The sequence below is a fragment of the Herpailurus yagouaroundi genome, unplaced genomic scaffold (assembly GCF_014898765.1).
Source record: "Herpailurus yagouaroundi ecotype Mexico unplaced genomic scaffold, PumYag 139, whole genome shotgun sequence".
Taxonomy (NCBI): Eukaryota; Metazoa; Chordata; class Mammalia; order Carnivora; family Felidae; genus Herpailurus; species Herpailurus yagouaroundi.
This window is the reverse complement of record NW_024412394.1, coordinates 39,279,868-39,303,333: the sequence shown is the minus strand read 5'-3', so window position 1 is coordinate 39,303,333 and position 23,466 is coordinate 39,279,868. Positions and strand designations below refer to the sequence as shown.

Here is a 23,466-nt window from a genome sequence, read left to right as displayed (position 1 = left end):
AGAGAGAGAGAGAGAGAGAGAGAGAGAGAGAGAGAGAGAGAGAGAGAATGAATGGGGAAGAGGGGCAGAGAGAGAGAATCCCAAGCAGGGTACACACACTGTCAGCATGGAGCTCTATTCCACAAACTGTGAGATCATGACCTGAGCTCAAATCAAGAGTTGGACACTTAACTGACTGATCCACCCACGCATCCCTAGTGTGCATTTTTACAGTAAAGATGACTTTGTAAATTGAATTTAATGCTTTTTTAAAGAGAGTCACTAGAGGACATCACTTTATTTACCTAAAGGGGAGTTATAACTTAAAAATAGTGTCCTATCAACTTGAAATAATACTTTCTAAACAGGCCTTAATCTAGTATAAAGGAAACTTGGTTACACTAACAAGATTCAAATTCTAATCCCAGTTCTTTCACTATTTTGCCTGCCTTTGAATTTAGTTTTCCAGTGTCTCTGATCCCTCTTCAATGAAATATATTCTATTTCTCATCTCACAAGGTATAAATTACATAAAATAGTATAATACTTAACTTTTTGATTGTTTTGTTGCAAAAATTAAATGATTTATCTATCTTCCTTCTCTTCCAACACACACACATATGAGTAGGTGTACAAGTGTGTGTGTATGTGTGTGTATAAACTTCGGGAAGAAGAGATAGGTTTTTATAGATGCAATACAATGTAGTATCTTATTAACATGGAACTTTCATCTTGCACATAAATGATTGATTTGGCTGCCTTTCTTTAAAAGTTACATCACTTCAAGCCCTCATTCTGGTGATTTCAATATTCCATTCCCCCCTGACTAATATGCAAAGACAACTTTTTCATGCTTCTGATTGAGATAAAAACTTCTCTATTAATTTTTGACACTGAAAGTACAATATTACCTTATTAATTTAGGTGGGATTCAGAGATAATAGAAAGCTTGGTCATATATTTTTAAATATCTTAGTGGGGCGCCTGGGTGGCTCAGTCGGTTAAGCATCCGACTTCACCTCAGGTCACGATCTCACAGTCTGTGGGCTCGAGCCCCGCGTCGGGCTCTGTGCTGACAGCTCGGAGCCTGGAGCCTGCTTCAGATTCTGTGTCTCCCTCTCTCTGACCCTCCCCCATTCATGCTCTGTCTCAAAAATAAATAAACATTAAAAAAAAAAATCTTAGTTCTACTATTGACATTTGCCTGTCATTGGACTTTTCCAATGAGGGAAAACAGACCCAGGGTCAGGTATAGCAATGGGCTCTGTCTGGGGGCTGGAGTAGGAGAATATGGTTATAATAATCAAGATTTGTAGTCACCTTTCTTGTATAATGTGATCTTTTGCAGTCTGCTGAACTATTCCTCAGGCCACAATAAACAACCCTAAGGCCTTTTTGATCTATAAGATTCTGTCATGTGTTTACAGCTAGTATATGTGGCAGTACACCATCCAGGCCCTCTGCTGCAGATGGAAAGAAGTATACATTTCAGATTTGAAAAATAGAGAGTAGCATTAGAATCACTACACCCAACTTGGTTTTCTTTCAGGCAATTTTGAAGTAAATCAATTATTTGAGCATACCTAACTTGTCCAGATAGAAAAGTAATATAATTTTAGTGAATTTGACTATTGAACTTCTGCCTTCATTCATTTCCTTTTATAATAACCTTGTTAAAATACATACTATTTTATATTGACAATTATCTTTTTATGTTGCAATCTGAGGCTATTACTTTTCGACCAGGTCAGCTGAAAAAAAACATAGATTGATTCTAATTTTCCTTATTCTAAAATGTTTTATTCATCAACCACATTTCAATTCTAGTAAATGTAATTTTTAAAACAAGGTTATATGTGGAGATGAGCTTTACTGAAGGTCAGGTAGAGGTTTTCTCAGATCAACATATATCAGCTTTACTTGATGATGATAATTTTAGAAGTTTCTCTCAAAACTCTGGTCAACCCTTTCAAACTTCAGCATCAATTAAACTTCTCAATTTGTTTCACTTTTAGTTCATTTATGGATTCTATTAATACCTTGCTTGAGTCTGAATAATTAAAGGCAGATATATTTAATACTGAGAAGTTAGCACTGAACTCCTTTTATGTTCATGTCTCAAAAAGTCTTAGATTCTTTCATGATTGTCTATCACACATCCAGCCTAATACCAGGAATTTTTTTGGATCAAAGTAGATACTGGTCTAAGTTTGTGGAAATATTAATTCATAGTTATATTCATCACCTTTAGCCCTGAGTATCTTATCAGGCTTGACATGGTTTCATTGCTATTTTCAATTCTACTTAGTAGGGCATTATGTTAAAATGTTTGATGCTTTTTAAAATACTCCAGTTTTTTTTAATGTAGGCACTTTGTAAGTGTTCTCGTCTAGCATATAATTATACAAATAGTACAACATTTAAGTGACTGTTTAATAACACCATAGCAACATACTATTATTTACTCCTTGTTTACCGTATACTTAGAGTGTAATTATTTATGTTGAAGTTGAAGAGCAGCACTTACTTTTATTTATAAGCAGCTCCATAATGGAGCATAGAAGAGTTTTTCCACTGTAACAGTTCTAATCAGTGCATAGCTCCTTTCTAAACCTGCAGCCCAATTCACAGATCAACATGTCAATTAGCCTTCCAAAAAATGAAGAGTTGGTCTAATTTCTCAGTTTCCTAATGTCTTAACTAATTTTTAGAGATCCATTGATATCAGCAGAATCTAAAAGCATTTGCAACTCTTATGTCTTCTTCCTTTCTCTCTGCTTCTCTATGCCCTTATAATCTATCTAATTAACTGATTTTATACAATTCATTTTGTGTTCTACCTTAACAAAAGGTACACATGCCTGAAAGAGAAAGCAAATTATTTTCATTAGGGCCAGATAGGATGTGATAGCCAAATAAATAAAGTTTAATGGAATATCAATAATTTCCTTAATAAAACAAAGTCTCCCTGATATTGTCTGGAATGTCAAGATAAGACTTAGAAGATAGTAATTGCTCACAGATTTGTCTTCCCTTCAACTCTCATGAATTTTATCTTGAATTTATGTATGTAGTAAACTCTTGGTTGTATATGGCTTGGCTCTGAAGAGATGAATGAAAGACTTTGGGATGCATCCCCATGTCCTTGTTTTCTAACTCTAGGTACTATTGATTACCCACTAAGGTAGTTCATGGGCCACTGGCAACAGGGAAATATCAGCAGGAAGCGGATAAGGAAAGTACAAATTCTTCAATGTCTATGGGTGCATCCTGGCTTTCCATGAGCTGGCTGGAACTATAAGTAGTGAGTTGCTAATCATTCTGATATTCAAGCATGATCTGATTGATTATATCCCATAGATGTTTTAGAAATGAGTTCTTTACTGGTTGTGTTGCTGAACTATTAGATGTATGTAAAACATATTTCTACAACTAGTTATACTTTTCAAGATACTTCAGTATAATTTGCTTGTTTGATTTCACAACAATGTGGGGAAGATCTGTACAGTATGGTTTATAATTTATTTTTTCTATGAAGATTCTGAGGATTAGATATGTTAAGTGACGTGCTCAAGCCCAGTAATAGGTGATGAAAATGTTTTGATTACTGTTGCTTCTACTTCTTTCAGCTGCTATTTATTATGTTTTCCTTGTGTCAGGATATGTGCTTTAGAAATTTAATCTCATTGAATCCTTTCAACAGCCCCTTTAAGGAGGTACTGTTTCATTTTACAGAATCCAGTGCTGTCTCCAACAGTTCCCTTCCAAAGCTAAAACTTGATAAAGCAACAGTGCAAATGTTGTCTTAGATTATCATTGCCTTGTCATTGGTTTATAAATGCAGAGCTGATAACTCTAACTCCCTATTCTACTTTGAGATCAATTCAGTATTCTCATTTTAAAAAATTACAGGCTTTTGTGTTCATTTCTATTCCCTTCATAATAACAGGTGTTAAAATTCACATTGTATACATCCCTTATTTTACTCTAAATCAGAGGCAGGAAAGACCTATAGACAATTCTCTGTACCACAAAATGTCATACAGATAAATTATAGACCCCAGAAGGCACTGGTAACATACCGTCCTCTCAACAAAGACAGAAGTTACTGGAGCTAGAGATAGAAAAGAAATATGTTGGTTAGTGCCAAAGGATATATTCACAATATAATGGTTTGTAGGTCTCAGTGAAATACTTAAAAGAAAAAAAAAAGACACGAAAAATTTACTTTCTTGTTTTCTTCTGCAGTAGATTGTTAAGTGACAAAATACCTCCCAATGGCACAATGGCTAGTTTTCTCTACGTGGCTGAAGGGCCTATGCATTCAACTGCAACTCAATAAGAGACCGATTCATACAATTTTGAGCCAAATGCAGCTCCCCTTTACCCCTATCAAAAAAAAAATCCAGAAAATACATTCTCCAAAATATGGGACCTACATTAGACATGATAGCAAGAACACTTAGATTCTGGATTACAGTAACAGATAAAACTGAATTTACTCTTTCATACCAAAAAGTAAACTAGACTCAAAATTTTTTTTAAATTTTATTTATTTATTTTGAGAGAGAGAGAGAGACAGACAGAGAGAGAGAGCATGTGCAAGTGCACGGGGAGGGGCAGAGAGAGAGAGAGAGAGAGAGAGAGAGAGACAGAGACAGAGAATCCCAAGCAGGCTCCATCCACACTGTCAGTGTAGAGACTGACATGGGTTTCAAATTCATGAACCATGAGATCATGACCTGAGCCAAAATCAAGAGTCAGACGTTTAACCAACTGAGCCACTCAGTCGCCCCTAGATTCTTAAAATTCTAAAGCTGTTTTAAGGCTGGATATGCTATGATGACTCATTGTGTGGTAATAATGCTCAGAGTTTCCCGTGACTTCTTGTGACTGTATGATTTTCATTTTTGAAATGAATAAAGTTGCCCCTATTAATCACAACCAAGAAACATATGTTTTGAATAAACACCAAATTCTCTAAAATTAGTAAATTCATTGTTATCTAACTTTGTGAGTCTAGAAAACTATATTTTTCACTAAGTCCAAATAACTTTATGCATTGATCCAGAGGGGAAAACATGAAAATATTTATAGAAATTGGATCTTTGGCTGTGAACTGAAAAATGAATAGTAGTCAAATATTCTAGAAGTTGACCCTGGTGTAATCTAGTAAGAACAATTAATAACTAAAGACACGTGGATTTAAGAAATTGAAGAAATAATAATATTTCATAATTGGCTTCTAGAAGTAAATAAGAAGAATGCATGTGTTCTTGAATATTCACCCTCAGCTTCAGGTTTTAGGCCCATTATATCCTTGACTGTGACATGCTCTTCACTGGCAACATTGTTGGAGTAGCAGAAGTAGTCAGGAGACTCTGGTGCAAATTAAATTAAATAAACATTTTTTTTTCTGTCTTACATGGAAAGGAAGAATAGATGGACTCAGTTATATTTTATTGTAAAAAATTCATAAAGTGTCAAATAATTGGGCTCCTCTCTTTTTTCTATTTTGTAGGCATTTCCACAGTTGTGTTAATCTAACCTCTACCCTACACTGTACTCCAGTTCACATTTTATAAGTCAATTAGCCAAAATATCAACAACTTAAAGTTTTCTCGTCTTTCTTATTTGGAAAATATCATTGCCTGATAATCATCCTGAAATACAAGTTAATAAACACTATTTTTAGGACGCCAAATGATCAAGATTACTATGGTATATTCCCCAACTTTTAGGAAACTCAAAAGTCCGTATATAATCTATAGGGATGCACCCATATATATTATAGGAAAAATTGTGCTCAGTATCAAAATAGAAGTACAAATAAAATATGATGGAAATGCAGGAAAAAAATTTATCTGAACTAATGTACATGAGAAAAAGTAGCATTTGAACTGGATGTTGAGGAATGGAGAGGAGTTAGGAGGAAGAGAAACTTTCTAGTTGAGATAATAGCTTAATAAAAGCCACACAGTAAAATGTAAGAAATGGAGAGAATATGGGGTGTGTGTGTGTGTGTGTGTGTGTGTGTGTGTGTCCATTGTGTGTCTACAGGCAAATGGTTGTTAAGAAAACTGAGTTTGTGTTGTAGAGGCTTTGAATTCCAGGTTGAGGAGATTGTGTTTTATTTTGTGTTTAATGGAAAGGAAAACCATGTAAGAATTTTGAACAGGGACTCCATAAGCCATTGTTTTAAGGACACAACTGGTGGCAGCAAAACACAGGATGAATCAGAAGGGGAGAAATTAGAAACCCAAAGATTAACTACAAAGTTGTTATAGTTCAGATGAGAGTGATGATGGGAGCTTGGACTTTAGCAGGAAAGAAAAATGGGATGTAGACAGAGTTTATGAGAGAAAAGGCATAAGAACTCATTTGGTGAGGTTGGAGTCTCAGTCTTCAAGAGGATGCTGATGGCATTAGCCAATATAGGAAGGAACAGAGAGGATGATGTGTGGGTGCATGTGATGAAGAAGGTACATTGAGAGTAGAAGCAGAAAAAATGGGAAACTTCTGCAAATCTTTGGGTACAATGATCTATTTTCAGATGTATGTTAACCCTTTTAGGAGAAATTATTTCTACTGCCATAATCAGCAGCATTAAGGGAAATAGGTTTGATTGTGATTCAAAAGACTGTGGTGGTTTTATTTTTGTTTTGCCATTGATGTTTGAACTGTTGAGTTTAGATGAAAATCTGGGTAGATGAGCTTTATAGTAAATGATATCGTAGGAATATTAGGAGATAGTAAAAGTCACAAGGGAAGAATATTTTTGACCCAGTCTTTCTAATCATTATCGTAAGTATTTTGCTTGGTGTTCTGTACTTGCTGACAGCATGGTCTATTTCTAAAGATTGTTTATATTCCCATGGTATCCAGAGTATAACAAATAGCAGGAGGGTAAACCAGACTATGTTTGCATGGGAAGAAAAATGAAAGCATATTTCATTTCAGGCTGATTGTACACACCTCTGTGATTTGATTTTTCTCTATGCTCTCTTACTTAGAGGGCAGATGGTAAATGATAGTTGTGAGAAATGAAATGATAAATTATATATATTTAAGTAAATTATATATACAAATATATAAGTAACACTAAATTATAAAAATATATAAATTATATTATAAAATATAAATATATAAGTAAATAATTATATAAATAAATGAATATATATATAGAGAGAGATAAATGTGTATATATATATGTATATATATACATATACATATATATATATATACACATTGCTTGGTATCTTTTGTTTTTGTTTTTTTTTTTTTTTAATTTTTTTTTTTTCAACGTTTATTTATTTTTGGGACAGAGAGAGACAGAGCATGAATGGGGGAGGGGCAGAGAGAGAGGAAGACACAGAATCGGAAACAGGCTCCAGGCTCTGAGCCATCAGCCCAGAGCCCGACGCGGGGCTCGAACTCCCGGACCGCGAGATCGTGACCTGGCTGAAGTCGGACGCTTAACCGACTGCGCCACCCAGGCGCCCCATCTTTTGAATATTACATTAGTGAAATAGGGGCATATCAAAATCTGGAAGTCAAGCCCAAATCAAATTAAAATATCTTCATTAAATCAACTAAGTAGTTATATTCTAAAAATTATTAATTGAAGGAACTATTCATATGTGGATTTTTAGATTGTTTTGTTTTTCCATCTTTAGAATTTATTGGTTACATATACAATAGTATTATAAAACATTATGCTAGTTTATTTGCATGACTATATATATTTCTTCTCATATTAGTATAATTTCTCTCAAGAAGATTTTTTCCCCTTGATTTTTTTTACTTTTATTTGTTTTTGATAATTTTTTGAAATTTAAATTTTGCTTAATATACAGTACAATATTGGTTTCAGAAATAGAATTCTTTTAATTTTCCTCCATATTTCAAGTATCTGTTCATGGAAATATACTACTGTCTCACTTCTGCCTTCAAATAAACTTGAAAGGAAACAAACATAATACAAAAGCAGTCCATTTTGTTATTTTTCTGTAGATAACTCAGTGGAAAAAACTGCAGTTTTAGGCTTGGTGAATTTTTGTTTTTCTTCTTGTGTCTTTGGTTTCTATTAGCACTTGTGGACTAAAGATAAGAGGATGGGTACTCCTACCTGAGCAGGTAACAAGTAACTAAACATGTCACTTCTTTATCATTGGTTTTAATTTTAATGTAAATAGCCTAAAATTATTTTCTGGCTTCATTTGGACAAATACTCTCTAAGTGCTTTATCTAGGGACAACTAATAAACACCAAATGTCCTCTAGGGTATTCAGTATCATTCCCTATTACCACAAAGTTTTCAGAATTACCACGCCCTTTCTTTGACCATCAATTAATATATTTACAATTTTAATAAAATCCAGGCTGAAGAGGCAGTCAAATCAGCACCAATCTCCCTGTCCTATTTGGTGAGGGAATTTTTTTTTTTTTTTTTTTGTAGTGGAAAGAGTATGGGGTGTTTAAGTAGCACATCCTACAAATATGTTTGCAAACTTAATAGATAAACCTCTATTAACTAGTCAGGTAGAGAAAGTCTGTTCTCACTGGTGCTTTGCCTGGAGAAAAATGAAAAGTGATCTTTAGTAGCTCCAAACTCCTCAACCCCAAGACATAGCAAGACTCCGGGGGTTCTCTTTGTGGAGATGTGCACTTGGGAAACCACCTAGGTTTTCGTAACAGATTTCAAATGGAAGAACCATTCACTATTTTCCTGACATGACTGCTTATAATTTTGTAAGCAAACATAATAAGTGGTATTTCTGTTTGCCTCCTATATATTTAAAAAAATTTTTTTTAACGTTTATTTATTTTTGAGACAGAGAGAGACACAGCATGAGTGGGGGAGGGTCAGAGAGAGAGGGAGACACAGAATCTGAAACAGGCTCCAGGCTCTGAGCTGTCAGCACAGAGCCCTAGGCGGGCTGGAACTCCCGGACCTCGAGATCATGACATGAGCCGAAGTCGGCCGCTTAACCGACTGAGCCACCCAGGCGCCCCTGCCTCCTATATGTTTTATTAGCAAAAAAATATTACAACACAAAGTTTCTTCTAATTTAAATGTTTATTTTAAATGTTTAAATGTTTCTTTTATTTTAAATGTCTGAGTGAGAGACAGAGTGCGAGTAGGGAAGGGGCAGAGAGAGAGGGAGACACAGAATCTGAAGCAGGCTCCATTCTCCGAAGTATCAGTAGAGAGCCTGATGCAGGACTTAAACTTATGAACTGTGAGATCATGAACTGAGCCAAAGTTGGACGCTTAACGGACTGAGCCACCCAGGTGCTCCACACAATCAAAGTTTCTAATTATATACTCCAAGAACTTCATTAATGTTCAGGATACTTTGGAATTCCAATTCTATTAAATTTGGGAAATCTTTCAATTTCTCTCAGGAGCGTTGCTTTGTCCTTGGATTAAATAGTAATGTATGTTTGACTTTTAATTTTTGGTTGTAAGTTAAAAAAAAAACCTCAACAATTTTTGATATGAGCTAAACAGATCCAGAAGTGGGAGTTGGCATAAGATTCAGGGTGTCACTCGTCCTGTCTGAATTTATAAGTAAGAAGCAATTATTCTGCTGAAAGAGAGATTTTACAGGTAACATCAAAGGGTGACATCAGGTTAAATTTGCAATAACATTCCTAGATAATGAAAGCAGACGGTTAGTTTTTGGAATGTAAAGAAATCTAGATGTGGATTTCTTCTGGGAATTATGTAACATTTGACATATAAGACTCTGGTATCTTATGATCAGTAAATAATGGATTTGAGCTTGTCAGCATGTCCCCTATCTGGAAGAGGTCATGGCAATGAAAGTGGAGTCTCTCAAAATGGAGGAGAAATGTTATGCAGAGCAGAATGGGTATTTTTAGCATTGGTTTTCCACAGCAAGAAAAGCATATAACTTGTAAGCCCTTGGTAATTCCTATGCTGGGATAAACCAAACAAAAGCTTATGACTGAATAAAAATGAGACTGTGATAGAAGAAAGAAAAAAATAGAATTGCCCCAGACTAATTAATTACAAAGAGGAAAAAGTCAGTCCTTTTGGAATTTTTAAATATAATTAAGAGACAGAATACATATTAGCTATTTTGAGTTGACAACTAAAATTTGGCAACTAAATTTAAAACTGGCAACTGAAAAAATATATACAAATCTTTGACACTCAATCAAATATTAATGAAATATACAATAAATGCTATTTACATGCTATATTTGGACATAAATGTTAAAAAATTTAAATGCCAAGGCTTATGGTTAAAATGAGAGGCTATTCTGATATTTGGATAAAATAATTATAATATCAAAAATTCGAATCAAATTTGTAAAGAAAGGTGCCAATTCCTGCCTGTAAACTCACATCTAAAAATGATGGGGCCAAGAAGGGAGTGGCATGATATATTCAAAGAACTGAAAGGGAAAATCTATAGCCAAGAATACCCTTTCCGGTAAGACTATTGCTTAGAATAGGAGAGGTAAGAGAATTTCTCAGACAAAAACTAAAGGAGTTCATGACCACTAAACCAGTCCTATAAGAAATATTAAAAGGGACTCTTTGAGTGGAAAAAGACCATAAGTGATAGCATTAAAATAAAAAAACACAAAAGCAGTAAAAGTATTTCCATAAAAATCAAAGGATTCATAAAACAAAAGGATGTGAGATATGACACTATATACCTAAGATGTGTGTGAGAGAGGAGTAAAGAGTAGGTTTAAACTTAAGTGACCATCAACTTAATATAGACTGCTATATGCAGAAGATTTTATACATAAACCTAATGGTAACCACAAACCCCAAACCACTAATAAATATGCAAAGAATAAAGAGAAAGGAACCTAAGCATATCACTAAAGAAAGCTAACAAACCATGAAAGAAAGCAAGAAAAGAATCAGAGAAAATCTATAGAAACAATCACAAAACAAGTAACAAAATGACAAAAATGCATATCTATCAATAATTACTTTGAATGCAAATGAACTAAATGCTGCAGTCAAAAGATATAGGGTGACAGAGTGAATAAAAATACAAGACCCATCTATATGCTGCCTACAAGAGACTCATTTCAGACCGAAAGGCACCAGCAGATTAAAACTAAGAGGATGGAGAAACATTTATCATGCAAATGGATTCCAAAAGAAAGCTGAGTAGCGATACTTATATTGGACAAAATAGATTTGAAAACAAAAACTATAACAAGAGACAAAGAAGAGCACTATATAATCATAAAGGGGACAATCCAATAAGAGGATATAACAACTGTAAATATTGATGCATCCAACTTGGGAGCACCCAAATACATAAAACAGTTAGTAACAAACATAAAGGAAATAATCAATAGTAATTCAATATTAGTAGGGTACTTTTACACCCCATTTACATGGATGGACAGATCATCCAAATAGAAAATCAACAAGGAAACAGCAGCTTTGAATGACACGCTGAACCAGATGGATTTAACAGAAATATTCAGAACATTCCATCCTAAAATAACAGAATACACACTTTTTTAAAGTGCACATGGAGTATTTTCCCAAATAAGTCATATACTAGCCCACAAAACCAGTCTCAACAAATTAAAAAAAGGTTGAAGTCATACCATGCATCTTTTCTGACCACAATACTATGAAACTAGAAATCAACTGCAAGGAAAAGTTTGAAAGACCACAAATACATGGAGGTTAAATAACATGCTACTAAACAATGAATGGGTCAAGCAAAAAATCAAGGAAGAAATAAAAAATTACATGGAAACAAATGAAAATGAAAATACAATGATCCAAAATCTTTGGGATACAACAAAAGTAGTTCTAAGAGGGAAGTTATAGCAACACAGGCCTACCTCAAGAAGCAAGAAAAATCTCAACCTAATCCTGTACCTAACGGACCTAGAAAAAGAACAAATAAAACTCAAACCCTGCAAAATGAAGGAAATAATAAAGATTAGAGCATAAATAAATGATATAGAAACTAAAAAAACAATGGAACAGATCAGTGAAACCAGGAGCTTGTTCTTGAAAAGATCAACAAAATTGATAAATCTAATCCTCTAACAAGACTCATTATAAAAAAAGAGAGGTGACCCAAAAAAACAAAATTATAATGAAAGAGGAATAATAACAACCAACACCACAGAAACACAAACAATTGTACCAGAGTATTATGAAAACCTATATGCCCACACATTGGGCAGCTTAGAAGAAATCGATAAATTCCTGGAAACATATGACCTACCAAAACTGAATCAGGAAGAAATAGAAAATTTGAACAGATCGATTACTAGCAGTGAAATTCAATCAGTAATAAAAAAGCTCCCAAAAAACAAAAGTCCAGGACCAGACAGATTCACAGGTGATTTCTACCAAACATTTAGTTATGAGTTAATACCCATTCTTTTCAAACTATTCCAAAAAATACAAGAGGATGGAAAATTTCCAAATTCATTCTGTGAGGCCAGTATTATTATCCTGATACCAAAACCAGATAAAGACACCACACACACACACACACACACACACACACACACACACACACACGCACACACACACACAAGAAAACTACAGGTCAATATCTCTCATGAATATAGATGCAAAAATCCTCAACAAAATATTAGCAAACCGAATTCAATACATTAAAAAAATCATACACCACAATCAAGTGGGATTTATTCCTGGGTTGCAAAGGGTAGTTCAATATTCACAAATCAATCAATGTGATACATTACATTAATAAAACAAAGATAAGACCCATATGATCATTTAAATGATGCACAAAAAGCATTTGACAAATTACAACATTAATGATAAAAACTCTCAACAAAGTAGGTCTAGAGGGACCATACTTAAACATAACAAAGTCCTTGTATGAAAAACCCACAGCCACCATCATACCCAATGGTGAAAAACAGAGACCTTTCCCCTAAAGTCAGGAAGAACACAAGGATGTCCACTCTCACCACTTTTATTCAGTATAGGACTGGAAGCCCTAGCCATAACAATTAGACAACATAAAGAAATAAAAGACATCTAAATTGGTACGGAAGAAGTAAAATTTTCACTATTTGCAGATGATATGGTACTATCTTTAGAAAATCCAAAGACTCCCCCCAAAACCGACTAGAACTGAAAAAGGAATTCAGTACAAAAATCTGCTACATTCCTATACACTAAAAAGAAGCACCAAAAAGAAATAAAGAAAACAGTCCCATTTACAATTGTACCAAAACCTAAGAAATACCTAGGAATAAAGTTTACCCAAACCCAGAAATAAACCCACAGTTATAGGGTCAATTAATCTTGGCAAAGGAGGAATGAATATACAATGGGGAAAAGATCATTTCTTCAACAAATGGTGCTGGGAAGACTGTACAGCTACATGCAAAAGAATGAAACTGGACCACTTTCTTTCATCATAGACAAAAATAAACTTGAAATGGATTAGAACTAAATATGAGACTTGACACCATAAAAATCCTTGAAGAAATCACAGACAATAATCTCTCTGACATGAGCCATAGCAACATTTTTTTAGATATGCCTCCTGAAGCAAAGGAAATAGAAGCAAAAATAAACTATTTGGACTACATCAAAATAGGAAGTTTCTGCATAGCAAAGGGAACTATCAACAAAACTAAAAGACAACATACTGAATGAGAGATGTTTGTGAATGACATATCTGATAAAGGGTTAGTATCCAAAATGTGTAGGGAATTTATACAATTCAACATGCAAAAACCCAAGTAATCCAATTGAAAAATGGGCAGAAGTCATGAACAGACATTTCTCCAGAGAAGACTTACAGATGACCAACAGACTCATGAAAAGGTGATCAACATCAGTAATCATCAGGGAAATGCAAACAAAAGTACAATGAGATATCACCTGTCATGCCTGTCAGAATGACATCAAAACATAAGAAACAACAAGCATTGGCAAGGATGTAAAGAAAAAAGAACTCTGTACACTGTTGGTAGGAATGCAAATTGGTGTAGTCATTGTAGAAAACAGTGTGGAGGTTCCTCAAAATATTTAAAATAGAACTACTCTGTGATCCAAGTATAGCACTACTGGGTATTTATACACACAAAAAATACAGGAGCACTAATTTAAATGAATACATGCGCCCCTGTTTGTTGCAGCAATATTAGAATAGCCCAAACTATAGAAGAAGCCCAAGTGTCCATTGACTGATGAATGGATAAAAAAGACACACACACACACACACACACACACACACACACACACACACACAGATGAGTATTTGGCCATAAAAAGGAAAGAAATCTTTGCCATTTTCAACAAAATGTAGAGCTAGTATAGTGCTGAGTGAAATAAGTCACTCAGAGAAAGACAAATACCATATGATTTCACTCATGTAGAATTTAATAAACAAAACAGATTAACATAGAGGTAAAAAAAGAGACAGAGAGAGGCAAACCACCAAACAGACTCCTAACTATAGAGAACAAAGTGAGGGTTGCTGGAAGGGAGACGGGTTAAATGGGTGATGGGCATTAAGGAGGGCACTAGTCATAAACATTGGCTGTTATATATGAGTGATGAATTACTTCTACTGAAACTAATCTTACACTATATGTTAACTAACTAGAAACTAAACTAACTAAAAAGAAACACAACAAACAAGCAAAAGAAAAAAAAAAGAAGAGAGACAGACCAAGAAATGAACTGTTAACTATAGAGAACAAACTGATGGTTACTAGATAGGAAGTGGGTGGGTGGATGGGGGAAATATGGGATAGGGGTTAAAAAGTACACTTATCATAATGAAATAAAATAAATAAAAATAAAATGTGGGGCACCTTGGTGGCTCAGACGCCTGACTGAAGTCTGGCTTAAGCATCAGACTTCAGCTCAGCTCATGAACTCACGGTTTGTGAGTTTGAGCCCAACATCGGGCTCTGTGCTGACAGCTCAGAGCCTGGAGCCTGCTTCTGGTTCTGTGTCTCCCTCTGTCTCTGTTCTTCCTGTACTTAGACACACACACACACACACACACACACACACACACACACACACACTCTCTCTCTCTCTCTCTCTCTCTCTCTCTCTCTCTCGAAAATAAGTAAAGACTAAAAAAAATTGTAAAAATAAAATGATAAAAAATAAAAGGATAAAAGATAAAATAAATTAAAATGGTAGGGCCAGAGATGGCACTACTTTTTAAGAAGTGTTTGAAAACTGTGAATTTGACACAGTGTTGGTCAGCAGTCCTCTGCTGTTGAATAGGCTAGGAATTTGCAAAGACACATGCTGACTCATACAAATGTTCCCCAAGTCATACCCTCACCTTCTTTATTCTCATGTTGGTCATTAGCCTTGAGTATCTCTACCCCATGGATGTTTGTGTTTATGTCACCTCTATGAGCCTTCCCTGTGGAATCAATTGCTCCTTTAGTATTTGCATTTATAAATTCTGGCCTGTATTCTAGTATTAATACATATATTTGTTTGTCCCTGCCACAGATGTAAGTTCCAGGGTATGAAGGTTTGCCCCAATTTTTATCACTTATTCCTGGTAGTAAGTAGCATATGTTATATACATGATAAACATTAAATAACTATTTGTTGCGATAGTAAACATAAAGGGACATTACACAATTAATTAGTTGAATAAAATCACACTGAAATCATATGAGGTTCTAATTGGAAGTGATTCTCTTGTCATTCTGCTCATGAAATGATATTTAGTATATCAATAGGTGTAGATGGTGTGCTGACTTGCTTAATCTAATTAGTATATCAATTCCATTTTGATTTTGTGAGATGTATCCAAGATATATCTTAACTCATAATTGGAATTGAATTGTCATAACATTTTATTAAGAAGCATGTCAAACTCATATCTCAGTTTAAATGAGGGAGCTTCATAATCTTGCAAGTGGACTTACTCAGATTTCTCCTAAGTCTTGGTAGGACAGTGCAAAGAAGAGGGCATGACAGTATTTATGCAGGACAACTCAGAAATGTGGAAGTTTTCATTTTGAATTAATTACATGTGTCTTTTGACAGGTAGACATACTTAATGCTGAGGTGTTGAGGTGCACAAATGTAAGAATAATCTGAAAAGTAAAAAGTAATTTAAGTTAGATTTTGTCCATCTAAATACTTCTCCATTTATCAACATTAATGTGTCCTCTCTTTGTCATCCCTATATACTGATAGTAGAGTTTCAGAATATAGAATATAAATCATTTACTTAAATCTACTGACTTTACCTTCATTGAACTTCAGCTCTCTGATGACACAAAGCCATCTATTCTCAGTGATGCCCCTCCATCAGCAAACCATTACATCACTGAAATTATACCTCATCATTTTGAGTTATGCTTCACCATTTGGGGCTATGCTACTTCTACAATGGCAAACTCTGGACTATAGTGACAACTATAACTTATCAAATGGATGCTATATTAGAGATCCTGACCAAAGTACTTTACATGTATTTACATATGGATTCTCAAAACGATTCTATTTATGCCAGTCCCACAGTTAGTGAGGCAGAGCTAGGCTTTGACTGCTCAAAGTCTGTCTTCAGGACATGTGTGTATTGCCTGTCAGTGAAATATCCTTATTTGATTTAAACTGCCATGACTACCACTTCTCCCAGCTCTTTGCTTTTTTTGCTTATAGCCTTCAGTATGTCATCCAGCAACTTGGTTCCACTCTTTCTTTCTAATGCTTTCCCACTCTATTTCACTCAGAATGGATTCAGTGGTCATCCAATGCAACTATGCACTTTCTATTACACAGAAGTTTCTGCCCTGGACCTTTTATCCCCCACCCTCTGCCCCAAATGTAGGTAATCTATCACTTCAACAGATCTCCTTCTTAAGGAACCAACACTTTTTCACAAAATTATGTTGAGTAAATGCATTAAAAATTCAAGCTATCTAGACATATTTAGGTTCTTGCTATTATTTGTAAACTGTTAATTCAGTCCCTTGACTATTCTCTATTACCTCCCTTAGGGCAAATACACCTAAACTTCCCATATTTGTTAAGTCCTCAGTATCCTCAAGGTATGTCTCACATTTAGCAGATATACTTAATTCTTATTTTACTGAGAAATTTGTGTATACTTCCCTTTTTCAGCCTCACAGTTTTTCTCTCTTTAATTTCTCTTTTTATCCCCATTCTTAGAAGAAAAAAAGATTCTTCCATTTTAAGATTGACTTCTTTACCTGTGCTTTTGGTGTATTCCCATATAAGCTTTTCCTCTTAGTTGTTTATCAATTACTGTCTCCTGATTTTCCATCTTCCAACTGTCTGTTATTACTAATTTTTCCTTCGCAGCAAATTAACTCTTTTGGGTAATCTTTACTGTAGTAACTAAACAGAGTAGAATACAACACTTCTATACTTTGATCCTGTACATTTTAATTTACCTGTCTCATCTCCAGCCCTTGCTTCACTGAAAATTTCTTGAGAGTAGTTTACCTTCACTGTTTTTTCTTAATATCATTCCTTAATATCAATATATGCCATTAAGCCTATGATAATGGCCTAAGGCATTTACTTCATGTCTTCTTTTTTCCACCCTGATTGCTGATTAGCTTTCTAAAAATGGGAGCTTGGTCTTTTAGAAAGCTCTAATTCATCTTACTGCCCCAGATGCATGTGAGAAAAGAGACTAGAACATAAAAGGACTAAAAAATTAAAAAAAAAAAAAGACCATGAGAAGAATCTCTCAAATATAGGCTGTCTACAAAGAAGTAAGAATTTTTAATGTCTCTAAAACATTTCTTTTTTATTTTTTTTTTAAATTTTTTTTCAACGTTTTTTATTTTATTTTTGGGACAGAGAGAGACAGAGCATGAACAGGGGACGGGCAGAGAGGGAGACACAGAATCGGAAACAGGCTCCAGGCTCCGAGCCATCAGCCCAGAGCCCGACGCGGGGCTCGAGCTCACGGACCGCGAGATCGTGACCTGGCTGAAGTCGGACGCTTAACCGACTGCGCCACCCAGGCGCCCCTTCTCTCTAAAACATTTCTACTAGCACTGAGGACAACCTGTATCTTGTCCTTGACACTAAGTGATGAAGGAAGTGGGGCCTTGAACTCTCTCTTTATATAGGAGAATGCCACTGGTTTTAGGGTTGTTCCAAAGCGAATGAGTCCTAGGCAATAATGGATCATTTACCCAAGAGTCCATCTGACTACCTGGTGGCTGACTTGTAATTATGCCAGTTCCCAGGGCTTCCTCTGGCTGAGCTCATATATCTGAAACAGTATGAGCAAGCAGTCCATCTGGAACTCCAAAGGATGTAGGTGTGGATGAAAAGACTGATAAAGACCATAATTCATTATCTTTATTTGTATGTCATCCTTGCACAGGGGATGTACTAATTTTCTCTGCATTGTTCCAATTTTAGTATATGTGCTACCAAAGGGAGCACATAATTCATTATCTTTAATTTTATGTGTTTATTAGAGTTCTCATTTTACTTCAGATCCCTTGCCTCCTTTGGGACAACTCTGAGATGTAACTTACCCTCTGAGTTCTTGCAAACAAGCTGAGGCTGGGTTTAATCCTACATGAGGTTAAATTCACCTCATAAAACAGACATCCACGTGCTACTTTTAGAATTAGTTTTAAAAAACAAAATATGAATTTACCACTTTGAAAAAAAAATAATTCTTCAAGATTCTTTCTATACCTGTCTTGACCTTGAGATCTAAGAAGGAAAGTAATGGGCTTCATGACTTATACGGTTGGGGACACTCACATAAGAAGAAAAGAAAACTTTAAAACATATCATTGGAGTTGCTTCTGCTTATGAGCTAGCACTGCCCATGGGAAATCATTTTATAATTTTGTAAAGTACAGCTTCCTTCACTGTAGGAGTATTAGCACATCTTTAAATGAGTGATACCAAATCTTTCAAATGTCTACAGCTTTTACCAAAATTTGTGCCTATTACACAGCCCATGGATAGTCTATAATGTATCAAGTGGATTGTCATAACATCAACTATAAAGTGTGACAAAAATTTCAGTGATCTGTCAAATCTTTTTGAAATCTGAAGAACTTTATGGCTAAAACTAATATGTTGACATTTGATGAGTTGATAATCAGGATATAGGCATTCACTCAAAACCCTGGAATCAGTACTTCTCACTAAATAATTTTTTAAAGAAATAAGTAAGTTCTATCATAAACATAATTTTTAAAAAATGGAGCCCTTGAAAATAAAAGTACACCAAACACAGCTTAGAAAATTACTATTCAGGCTAAAACTATACCACCACCAAAACTATTATGCCGTACACACACTGGTGATTAATTTGATAAACATATTTTTGAACAACTCGTCTATTTTCTAACATGCAAGTCCTATCATCATTTAGTAAAAACAAAAACCATTACTTTGACTGAATGCGATTACTCACCTCACTGCTATATTGAAATATGACTATGTTCTCAGTATTGCTTTGTAGTTATTAATATGCAGTAAATGGCTTAAACCATATAAATTTAATTCTAGAGATAAGAAAATATCTTGAAGTAAGTGTGGTTTTACTATTAATATAACTCTCACTCTGCCCCCAATTTAGTATGTGACTTTAGATAATTCATTTTATGAATTCAACTTCATCATATGCTGCAAAATTTCATTTTTCATGAATTTATATTACTTATCTGTAAAATAGAGGCACTAAATTAAATATTCCCTAAGATCCCTCCTCCCTCAGAGTATAAAAACAATTATTAAGTAGAATATATTTTTACTATCAGTTTTCAGAAAGGGAATGGGAAATTGAGGTTTCCCAAACAAAACAAAATTTAAAATGCCCCTTGTGATGACATTGGAGGTTTGGTATGGAATAGCTTCTTTACAGAGTATGGAGGCTAAAGAGAACTGCTTCAGTACAATTTCAAGTGTCAATAATTTAAGAGAAGTGGTTTCAGGCATTATTTCCTTCACTGAGTAAAAGTTCTTCAAATGCTTATTGAGATGACCTAAGTATCAGGAGAGAAAACAGTGAATCACTGATGAAGAAGAAATGAATCTTAAAGAGAATCCTAATAAAGCAGCATTTATCATTCTTTCTCCTTCATTTATTTGCTCAGTCTGAATGAACATTAGCTTCTTCCTTAGTGTGACTGATGCAGTTTTGAGATGGCATTCTTCCCTAACAGAACATGGTGAATGAAATTCAGATCCTTATGATGAAACAGGATTGTCAACATTTACAGTTTCCCTCTCCCTCTACTATACTTTGGTCAATTTGTAGATAGCACCTGATACATGAATTAATATTTTCATATGGTAAGATTGAGCAAATCAGGAATCCCCACTGGTTTGGTCAGTCTATTCTCTTTAGATTATCATTATTCAGCTTAAGCATCATAGAGAAAAAGTCTAGGGCCATCCTGACTTCTGGTAAATTCTTTTCTTGTCTGTATTTATTTGTGGTTTATTTTCATCTTCTCTTTGGGTTTCCTTTGTAGCCCTTTTGTCACCCCACCAGTTCTCCAGAGCTCTCTAACATAAAGTGATCTACTAAATTAAGTTTTTTAACACCTTAAATAGATACAATTTTTATTTGTAAAAAATAAATAAATAAAAATTAAACAAACAAATAAAAGAAAGCAAGAATGGTTGGATAGGACACCAGAGTGTTCAGCTCAATAAAATTACATGGAAGCAATATTTAGACCCAGACAGGAAACAATATTTAGACCCAGTACTCGTTGACCATAGAGGTTGTTCAGTCTCCAGGAGGTAGAACCCTGCAACACTGTGGCAAGTATATACTATAATGATTCCCTCAGTTCTTCCCAAAATGTTCATGCATTTATTTACTCAGATGATTACATAGTGAGTAAAAGAGAATACCCAGACATTTCTAGGCTGTTGAACACAGAAGACCTGAAATGTCATCTATTTTCCCTATCAGAGAGGTGACAAGTAGGGGAAGCCAGGCAATAAATAGGGTCCTTAACAATATCCAGTTTACACTGCGTCTATTAGGTCTGTGGTCTCGCTCTGGTCATTCCCCAATACCTGAACATTTAGCTGGATTGACATACTTGGCAGTTGTAGAAAACCTTACACTGAGTCTACCTGGGGTTGGTGTTGGTCAAGCCATCATATTAGGTAAGGCCAAGTGGAAACCTCTGATACTATATCCCCCACCACTTTGCCAAGGTAGAATAAAAAAATCCCTTCTATATCTAGCTGAGATGCAGCAACAAGTACCAATTTAGAGAACTAAAAGAACTGAAAATAATGGGAAGAACTAAAAAGCTAAATGAAATATATGAAACAACAATTTCTAAAACATTGCCTATTTGGCAAGGAAGGACAATGGTTCCCAAAAGAAGGGAAATAAATGTGGTGAATACTACAATCATCACAGCTTTCTGCCTGGATAGGGTTCCCAGGTTACTGTGCAGAGGAGAGAACCAGGTGGAGTCCAGCTGTCTTTTTGAGTGGAGGAAACAAAGAGAAGTTGAGGGAAGCCCAGGGTAACTAGAATTCTCAGGGGGCAAATACTGGAGAGTAGAGAGCATTGCAGAGAGAGAGCTCCAGTGATTCACAGATGGCATCTAGCAAGTCTTCAGAATGTGAGGAAATGATCTGAGGTGAGGGAAAAAACTATCCAAAAGGAGCAACATACAGAGATAACAAAAAGGTGGAAAGAGATTGTGTCTACCAGCCAGAGTGGAAAACCTAGTACCTCATGGTTCATAGGGTGGAATACTCAGGAAAGCATTGCCTAAGTAGTGAGGAAAAATTATTCCTAGACTAAATACTGCTCTGCATTCTCCTCAAAAGACTTAAAAGGCAAGTCTCAAGAGGATCAGATTCTTTCCAAGTAACTTAATTGCCTTATAGAACAAAGCTCTAGAATCTACTATCTATCTATCTCTACCTATCATCTATGTGTCATCTCTATATCTAGCTATCTAGCTATCTATCATCTATATCTCTATCTATCATCTCTATTTATATCTTTAGCACATATTAAATTTTTAGTGATTTAATATACATCTTTCCGTAGAGTTAAATCTTTGCATTTGAAAGAGAAGAGTGCCTCTAATGGTACTAAGGGTAGATTATCTAGAAATGAGGCATCTGTGAGGAGCTATCCACACTAAGAGGTCCTCTCAATGGCCCTGGTATCACACCCCATAGAACTGTGGTTATTAAACTTTTTTTTTTTTTGGAACTGTGGTTATTAAACTTAATAATACCAATTCTGTGACCCCAATCAGATCTTTTGAATTGGAATCTCCTGATATTAAAAACAAATTTTAAGCTCATAAGTGATTTTGATGATTAGCTTTCTTTGAGAACTATTGATACTCTTGTCTGTGCATTTTACCCATCATAATGGGCACAGTTTAGAGAAGAGTCCTGATTCTCAGACATCCTTGTCTTGCTTGTTGTGGGATTACTCCAGGATGTGGAAACAAACACTGGGAGCCTTTGCTCACAGGCACCACTCATTACTTAACTTTTTCATTCAATATACATTTATTTGTTAAACATATTATATGGGCAAGGCCTTGTGCTGTACCATCAGGATATGAAGATAAATAAAATTGGTGCCTGATTTTAAAGAGCTCACAGTTTAATCGGAAATAACATATGGATATACTTATAAGTTCTATAATACAGCTATATATAGAAGGCCTCAATTGAAATTTGAACTCTATTTTTATTTTCTTAAACTTATTTTTAAAATTTGGAATACTTCTAAAAATTTTGTTTATTATACTGAAAAGAGAGGGGGATTTTTCTTTCACATACAACATAGTTTATAAAGTAATACTTCTATTTCTCTTTATGCTTTACATGCTGTTGTCATTGTTCTATATAAACCCATGAAATATTTTTTTTAATTTATTTATTTTATTTATATATGAAATTTATTGTCAAATTGGTTTCCATACAACACCCAGTGCTCATCCCAAAAGGTGCCCTCCTCAATACCCATCACCCACCCTCTCCTCCCTCCCACCCCCTATCAACCCTCAGTTTGCTCTCAGTTCTCAACAGTCTCTTATGCTTTGGCTCTCTCCCACTCTAACCTCTTTTTTTTTTTTTCCTTCCCCTCCCCCATGGGTTCCTGTTGAGTTTCTCAGGATCCACATAAGAGTGAAACCATATGGTATCTGTCTTTCTCTGTATGGCTTATTTCACTTAGCATCACACTCTCCAGTTCCATCCACGTTGCTACAAAAGGCCATATTTCATTTTTTCTCATTGCCACGTAGTATTCCATAGTGTATATAAACCACAATTTCTTTATCCATTCATCAGTTGATGGACATTTAGGCTCTTTCCATAATTTGGCTATTGTTGAGAGTGCTGCTATGAACATTGGGGTACAAGTGCCCCTGTGCATCAGTACTCCTGTGTCCCTTGGATAAATTCCTAGCAGTGCTATTGCTGGGTCATAGGGTAGGTCTATTTTTAATTTTCTGAGGAACCTCCAC

At 35.0% G+C, this 23,466-nt stretch overlaps 1 long non-coding RNA gene and 1 other non-coding gene across 2 annotated transcripts in view; one reads left to right on the top strand and one right to left on the bottom strand.

Moving 5' to 3' along the window:
- The window catches only part of LOC121029692 (uncharacterized), a 328,421-nt gene that overhangs the window by 210,748 nt on the left and 94,207 nt on the right, over positions 1 to 23,466 (top strand). The gene's annotated exons all lie outside the window — the stretch shown is intronic.
- On the bottom strand, positions 18,305 to 18,412 carry LOC121030101 (U6 spliceosomal RNA). Its single transcript, XR_005790054.1, has one exon. It is a non-coding gene; the product is annotated as a U6 spliceosomal RNA (small nuclear RNA).